Source organism: Podarcis gaigeae (genome assembly GCF_964106915.1).
Source record: "Podarcis gaigeae genome assembly, chromosome: 2".
Taxonomy (NCBI): Eukaryota; Metazoa; Chordata; class Lepidosauria; order Squamata; family Lacertidae; genus Podarcis; species Podarcis gaigeae.
In genome coordinates this window covers 70,583,315-70,591,057 of record NC_139679.1, presented here as the reverse complement: position 1 = coordinate 70,591,057, position 7,743 = coordinate 70,583,315, and the positions used below count along the sequence as shown (strand labels likewise).

At 42.5% G+C, this 7,743-nt stretch overlaps 1 long non-coding RNA gene across 1 annotated transcript; it reads right to left on the bottom strand.

Annotated features, from left to right (window-relative positions):
* Positions 1–3,022: 3,022 nt before the first annotated feature.
* Positions 3,023–7,645, bottom strand: LOC310838771. Its single transcript, XR_014561160.1, has 3 exons — positions 7,591–7,645; positions 3,963–4,183; positions 3,023–3,072 (listed from the first exon to the last, which is right to left on the bottom strand). It is a non-coding gene; the product is annotated as an uncharacterized lncRNA (long non-coding RNA).
* Between the last annotated feature and the right edge of the window lie 98 nt (positions 7,646–7,743).

The following is a 7,743-nucleotide window of genomic DNA, read 5'->3' as shown; positions in this document are numbered from 1 at the left end:
AAGGGTCTGCCACTTACAATTATTGTGAAACTACATGGAAAGAGGGGGAAATACATTTTCAAAAGTCAGTCCCTGGTCACAGGCTTCCCACCTGTGCCCTGGAAGTGGTGGTATTTCTTCTTGTACAGAGTGCATACAGAGTCCTATTGCACATTCCAGAGTGTCCATATAAGGGCCCACCCCTCACATACCACATAGCTTCTAAAATTATGGGCATTTTGTTAGGGAATGATAAGTAGCAATAATAATTGGTACAGAGTGCCTACATTCAGTTGGGAAAAAAGGAAATTGAACTAAATTGAAGGGGAGAAAATCAGACAGCATACACTAATGTGCTACGGTACTATGAAGTGAAAAACATTACCAATATAAAACATTACCAAAGGGTGGGAGGAAATGTTCTGGTGGTTAGTTTTGGACCCTGTCCCTGTTCATCTACATACTGATAGAATGGTATTATGCTGCTTTTTATTTCTCTCCTAATTCTGACACCTCAGGCGTCTTTGGTAAATTAGAATGGGGTGGGGGAGCATAGCTACCCCAGCTTTACTACAGGAGCTTAATACCATTCTGCAGCGTGCTTAGCATAGTAATTAATCTGGACCTGGACCCAATTAAGGATATATCTGCCTGCAGGGAATGTTCCAAGTGTCTAACACACCAGCACTTTGCTCCAAAGTAGTTTTAAAACACTTTTAAAAAACCATCTTCAATAATTCCTCCTGGCTCTACTTGTTATACATTTATGTATTTTCAGGGATCTGTTGGGGCAGTTGACTTTTATTTTTATTTATTGAATTTATATCCCATCCTTCCTCCCAAAGGAACCTAGTTCCATAGGTCAATTGTGCATTGTAAAGAATATGTATTTTTCATATTTAATGTATGTGCTGCCTTTCTATGTCTTATGGAAATACATCCCATATTATCCCAGGGGATAAAATTGCGAATAGTAGATCCCAACACACCTTTCACATCTCATTTATCATGCTGGAGATTTTGTGCTCATTACAGACATATTCTGTAAGTTAAAATCATTTTTATCTTGTATTTTGAATATTCTCCATCTTCATTCTATCATTGCGGTAACTAGGAGTGAACTCAGGAGTTCATGTGAACAGCTGTTAAAGGATCACATCCTTCTGTTTCCCTGCATAAATAAAACCCAAGCTCAAAACAGTTTTCAAATTTTTCTAATTAAAAGTAAATCCGCTGATTCTGGTATCAATTCCAACCACAATTTAAAGAGAGCTAAAAATGTATGAGGGAAGCCCGCTCTCAATAACTATCATGTTCCAAGTTTGAATTCTGAATCTATTTTTAACAAACCTTTTTCTACAACCATGAAAATGAAGAAAGTCTCAGGAACTCTGCGTTAAGAGTTCTCATCAATCTCTAAGCATCTGCAAGACCTCAATGCCTTGTAAGCTCTTTCTCTCTCATTACTGAAGAAGGGAACCCACAGTGCACATTAGATGACTTTTCCACACACACTGGCTGTGGGTTTTTATCCTGGGAATCTATTCCCCCATTTTCTGTGGTCCTGTGTGGCACCTCTCTCCCTGCTGAGCAGCTGATTAAAAATGACTCGCTCTTACTGTGCTTGAGGATAAATTGTGGACCATCATTCAGACCTCACTAGTATACTGTGAGACATCACAGTTGTTGCAGCCGTTATCTACAGCAACACCTGCTCATTTAGGGCATGTCTACACAGGACCTGTTAGCGATGGGTCCAGGAGGGCCATTTGGCCTGGGGCATTCCTCTCAAAGAGGGCCTCAAATTTAGACACCTGTAAATAAAATAAAATAAAATAGTTAAGTTATGCAGCTTGTTCTATGCACATCAGACCAAAATGTGACATACTCTCACATCTTAGAACTATACACTTAGGCAAATAAGAGATGTGAGCCTGGAGTCTTGCTACTTCAGTTGCTAGTAGTAGTTTATCATAAGGGCTAATGCACACACAAGGTAGAATGGAATCACTTAGGATACATTTTAAAGAGGACTTGCCACCTCCCCATGGTCTTATCTACAAGTCCTTATGCTGAGAAAACAGCAGTGTGAGCTGTGCTGAGTGACCTATATATACACTGTTGTGGGTCTGTTCTATACTGGTTGGGACGTGGGTGGCACTGTGGTCTGAACCACTGAGCCTCTTGGGCTTGCCAACTGGGAGGTTGGCAGTTCAAATCTGTGCAATAGGGTGAGCAGGTACTGCTGCGGCGGGAAGGTACCGTAAATGGCGTTTCCATGCGCTCTGGCACTCGTCACGATGTCCCGTTGCACCAGAAGCGGTTTAGTTATGCTGGCCACATGACCTGGAAAGCTGACTGTGGACAACGCCGTCTCCCTCAGACTGAAAAGCGAGATGAGCACCACACCCCATAGTCATATTTGGCTGGACTTAACCATCTAGGGGTCCTTTACCTTAAACATTAGTTGAGTAGTGCCCTATTTTAGAATAGTAATCATCATCATCCTCAATCACCACCCGTCACTGCACAATGATTAAGTTAAAAAGAGCAAACCCTGCCCACAGGTTCTTGATCTGAGAAAGATAAGACTATTAGGAAAGGGATGGGGAGAACAGGTGGAGATCTCAGGTTTGGGGAGAAAATACACATTTCCAGATACTGTTCAAACACTTGCAAGGAGAGAGGAGTGGCAATGTGAGTAGGTGGGGAAAGATCAAGAGAGAGAATGGATGGAAGTGTTAAATAGGATTAATCTGACCAACAAAAGAGTATCAAGAAAATAGAGAAGAGCAGGCAAATAGAGACAGGCTGAAGTACAGACAGATAAGAAGCCAAGAAAACAAGAGACTCCAAAGCAGACAGCAATTTACCAATTGGCAAAACAGATTAAAGATGCAATCCTATGCAGTGGGAATAAGTCCTAGAAAGACCTACAGTACAGCTTAAGAAGTGCTGTTTGGTACATCTCATTTCCAGTTCCTTACCCACCCGCTCCTGGCTGGGTTCAGCATTTCCAATTAATTGGTTGAGAAAGATACTGCCCAGAGAAACCCTAAAAGGAGAGCCAACGTTGGTTTCAGACTGGCAAGCCTGTCCAAAGGTTAAACGTAATCTAGTTATCTTTAGACAGAAATGGAATTTAAAAACACAAGAGGTTTGTGTAAAAACCCATTAAAATGAATACAACTAACACACAAAATTCAGATACAGTACAAATGTGCATTACTAGCTGTTATAGATGGACAATGATTTTTCCGTTCCTCTTAGGAGTTCAAAATTTGTTCATAAGTATGCAACATTGGTCCACTTCTGCACAATGCTCTCTGCCCCATCAAAGATTATTCTGGCTGAATTTCTCTTAGCATAAACTGTGGGCTTGGGGTCCATAACCTTACAAATAAACGCTCATAGCCCAATAATTGTTGCATCTTAGCAATTTATTCATGTAATGGACACATTACCCTTCATCTTTTTATTGATTCTCGGTCATTCTCTCACTAGCAGGTTGTTCCAGGGGAGAGCAGAGATTATTAGTCTAAAATTGTGCCGTTGTGCAATGATGTGATGAACTAACTCCTGCTTTCCCAACGTCTCCCCACTTAATGTCAGCTAAGTTAATCTGCAGCTCTCTCAGATGTTATCAGCTTCATGCGCGGCGTATTTAATTAGCCTCCTGCTTTAAAAGCCAGCCCTGGGTGTCACTTAAAAGGTGCATCTATTACATAGTAGAGTGACAGAATGAATTATGAGCTCTCATTATGAAGCCAGTCTGGAGAAATTGGATTACTGAACTCTTAGCAATCAGTACCCTTTCGCCCTTTTCACTCCAGCTTTCAAGGAAAAGCCCAAAGCGCCATCTTCTGCTCACTAACTGGAACCAAAAATAATGTGAGCACTCAGCTCTGTCCGAGGGGAATTGCTAAGAGAGAGGCCTTATAAATTTAAGATCTAGCTGCCTGTCCATCAGTTAAATCACCTACCCAGTCTGGTTCTGTGCACATGGCACATGCCAACCAGAAGTGCCCAAGCCTTCAACAAGCCGCCTAATAGTCAGTCAGAACAATGGGATGATAAAACTGGCATTTTTGTTGTTGTTTAGTCGTTTAGTAGTGTCTGACTCTTCGTGACCCCATGGACCAGACCATACCAGGCACTCCTGTCTTCCACTGCCTCCCTCAGCTGACACTGATAAGTATGGTACCTGCAAGGGATGGGTGATATATCATACCTTCCATCATTTCTCTGATGAAAATAGGGATGTCCCATTACATAATGATAATTTTACTATTTATACACCACACATTTTACTGGGTTGCCTCAGCCACTCTGGGCAGCTTCCACCATATATAAAAACATAATAAAACACTAAACATTAAAAAAAACCTTCCCTGCAGACAGCTCCAACATTTATCCAATGAAAAAAGGGACATCCTAAGGAAAAGTGGGACATTCCAGGATCAAATAAGAAACAGGGGTGGCTACTCTAAATCAGGGATGTCCCTGGAAAATAGGGACACTTGGAGGGTCTGATATATTGATATATCGTCCCAAACTGGTTTGAAGTCCATACTGTGATATCAGTTTCATAATTTTTTGACCCGGCAATATATCACAAATCATGGTGGGTGGGTGTGTGTGGGGGGTATTATGCAAAACTCACAATGTGGGAAAAACCGTGAAGCCAGCCTCTACAAAGCTCCATCCTGATTTCAGATATTGTGATATATTGGTATAATGTGATGTTTAGTTGGTGATATATCATGATCTTGAAAACCAGATATCGCCCAGCCCTACTATCTGCAGAGATCAGAACAGATGCAAATTGAATTGTCCTTGACAAAGTGACCTTTCTCCCTTCCCCAATTTAATACATTTCAAAACCTCCTTGGGCAGGGCAGTGGAGAGAGAAGGCCACCTAGCACATCCTTTCTCAAGGCCACCTGGTACCTCCTTTCTGGGTCTGCTTCTGTAAGCGGGATCCTCACTTGCCTATGCTGCTGCTCTCCGTGGAAAGCCTTTAAAGGTATGATGTGTACTTCAGGTATACCTCAACCAACTGAAATCAGCATGCTTTGGTCAGCCTAATTTTGCATATGAACATGTTGCAAATCACACAAAGCAATATCCATTTCAGAAAACACCTCAGACAGGGTTCTAAATAACTGTACATTTCTGTAACTACGTAGTTATCTATATATAGCTCCTAGTAGCCATAGACCATTTATGTACCCATAGAGATCCAGGTTAATGTAGGAGATTTGACAATTGCTGATTTAAAAGATATCAGAACATTTCCCCAGCATGATAATCAAAGTGCGAGTCTGATTGCATCGCGCTAATCAGTGCTCTTATTTTATGGTGCTGACTTCTGACCCTAATGCACACCTCTGTGAGATCATTATGGCGTAAACTTAGAACCCTTATGACAGAGACTAGAGTGTGAGAAGGGATGGGGTGTGTGTGGAAAACTGTAATAATAATTCTCCCATCTCTGTGGAGACATTCAGAGTGGCGAGAGGTTGCAAAAGAAACCCGTGCTCTGTTTTTTTGGAGAGAGTATTATATGCAGGAAGCTTTTTAAAGAGTAGCAGGAAGAAAGAGCTTTGCAAAGAAACAAAACAAGTTCTTTCCAGTAATATGGGTTTTCTGGAAACTTCTGAATTACTCCATACAATTTAAGGGAATTTTAGTTTGGACTAGAAAATTTCCTGATGCATTAGACTCTAGGGCCTACAGAGTGATCTAATTAAGCATGCCCATTTTTACTTATATTTAGTAAATAAGGCTATAAACTTTGGAATGACCAAGCTTGCATAATATTTATTTGCAACTGGCATCTATCCATTGTTACTAATTCAGGCTGCATACAATGTCCAATTTTTGAAAAAGGCCCTTTTTCCACTCTGGGCACTGCCAGACACCCTGTTTATTGAGCATTCATCCTGATATGATTGTAGAGCAATTAGACAATGTCAGCAGTTTAATGAGCATTTGCTCAGATTTGTTTGTGGAGAGGCTAGATGTGACATCAAAGCAAGTGTTTTCTCACACGTTCCACAGCATTTTGCCCTCAATTTCCTTCTTGCACAACAAACCTGCAATAGGGAAAGATAATACTTTTTTGGAAGACCTGCAAATCAACTTTAATTGCACATCCTGAATTTACTAGTATGTGAATCCCTCCTGAAAAGAGCGTCGGCACAGAAGCACCTTATGTCTTGTTTCTTTCTTTTGTAAGGTCAGAAATGGAATACACTTTTGCACCACTAGGGGTCTCCTGCAGCACTCTTGGAGTAGCCTCCAGCAGACACTGGTGGACCACAACTCCCAGCATCCCCTGCTGCAGGACTTACTACCCAACTGGATGAGAAGTGTAGTCCAGCCAGAGACTATGGACTCTTAACTCACACAGAAGTAAACAGCAACTGCAAGTGATAGACTACGCATAGTGCAGGGAAATCCCAGCAGCGTACCCCTGATCGTTAGGTCCAGTTGTGGACGACTGGGTTGTGGCGCTCATCTCACTATATAGGCCGGTGTTTGTCCACAGACAGCTTCCGGGTAATGTGGCCAGCATGACTAAGCCACTTCTGGCAAACCATAGCAACGCACGTAAACGCCATTTACCTTCCTGCTGGAGCGGTACCTATTTATCTGCTTGCACTTAATGTGCTTTCAAACTGCTAGGTTGGCAAGAGCAGGGACCGAACAACGGGAGCTCATCCTGTCGCAGGGATTCAAACCGCCGACCTCAAGCCCTAGGCTCTGTGATTTAACCCACAGTGCCACTAGTACTAAATCCAATGGGGTTTACTTCCAGGAAAGTATCATAGGATTACAACTTCAAAGCACCAAGTGTTTCATAGAATACCAGATTTATGCAATGATTATGTGCAATATAATCAATAATGCTAAAGAACAGCATATGGGTGTGCATCTGCTGGACGGGAAAACACCGTGTTGATCATCCATCAATCACTTGTCAGTAAGCAAAAACCAGCAGAGTTTTGGTATTTTTTTTAGGTTTCTAGGATTGCAAAGGAAGAAGAGTTTGGATTTGATATCCCGCCTTTCACTCCCCTTCAGGAGTCTCAAAGCAGCTAACATTCTCCTTTCCCTTCCTCCCCCACAACAAACACTCTGTGAGGTGAGTGGATTGCAAAGGAATAGGAGACAGAACTTTAGGCCCATTCCGACTGCACATTCATGTTGTACAAATACCTATTTTCCTTATATCTAGGAAATACAAGAAAATAAATAAGGAGGTATTGCACCATTTTTTACCTTGACGTAGGTAGGATAAACATACTCTAATCTGCTCCCTAAATCGCGGAGCAGGTGCCTAGTTCAAGCTCCTGCATGCCATGCAGGGGTCTGCGAACTTTTTTAGCAGGGGGCCGGAGCACTGTCCCTCAGACCTTGTGGGGGGCTGGAGTATATTTGGGGGGGGGTGAACGAATTCCTATGCCCCACAAATAACCCAGAGATGCATTTTAAATAAAATTACACATTCTACTCATGTAAAAACACGCAGATTCCCGGACCGTCCGCAGGCCGGATTGAGAAGGCGATTAGGCCGATCCGGCCCCCAGGCCTTAGGTTGCCTACCCCTGCTAGAGCAACATCACTCATCCTGTCGGAGAGGGATGCCGAGGAAGAACCATCGGCGGGCTCGGAATTTATCTCACTCGCGCCTTCTCCAGGCTGTCACTTCTCGGCCAATCAGGGTCCAGGAGTTCCAGGCCTCCAGTTTTCATTAGT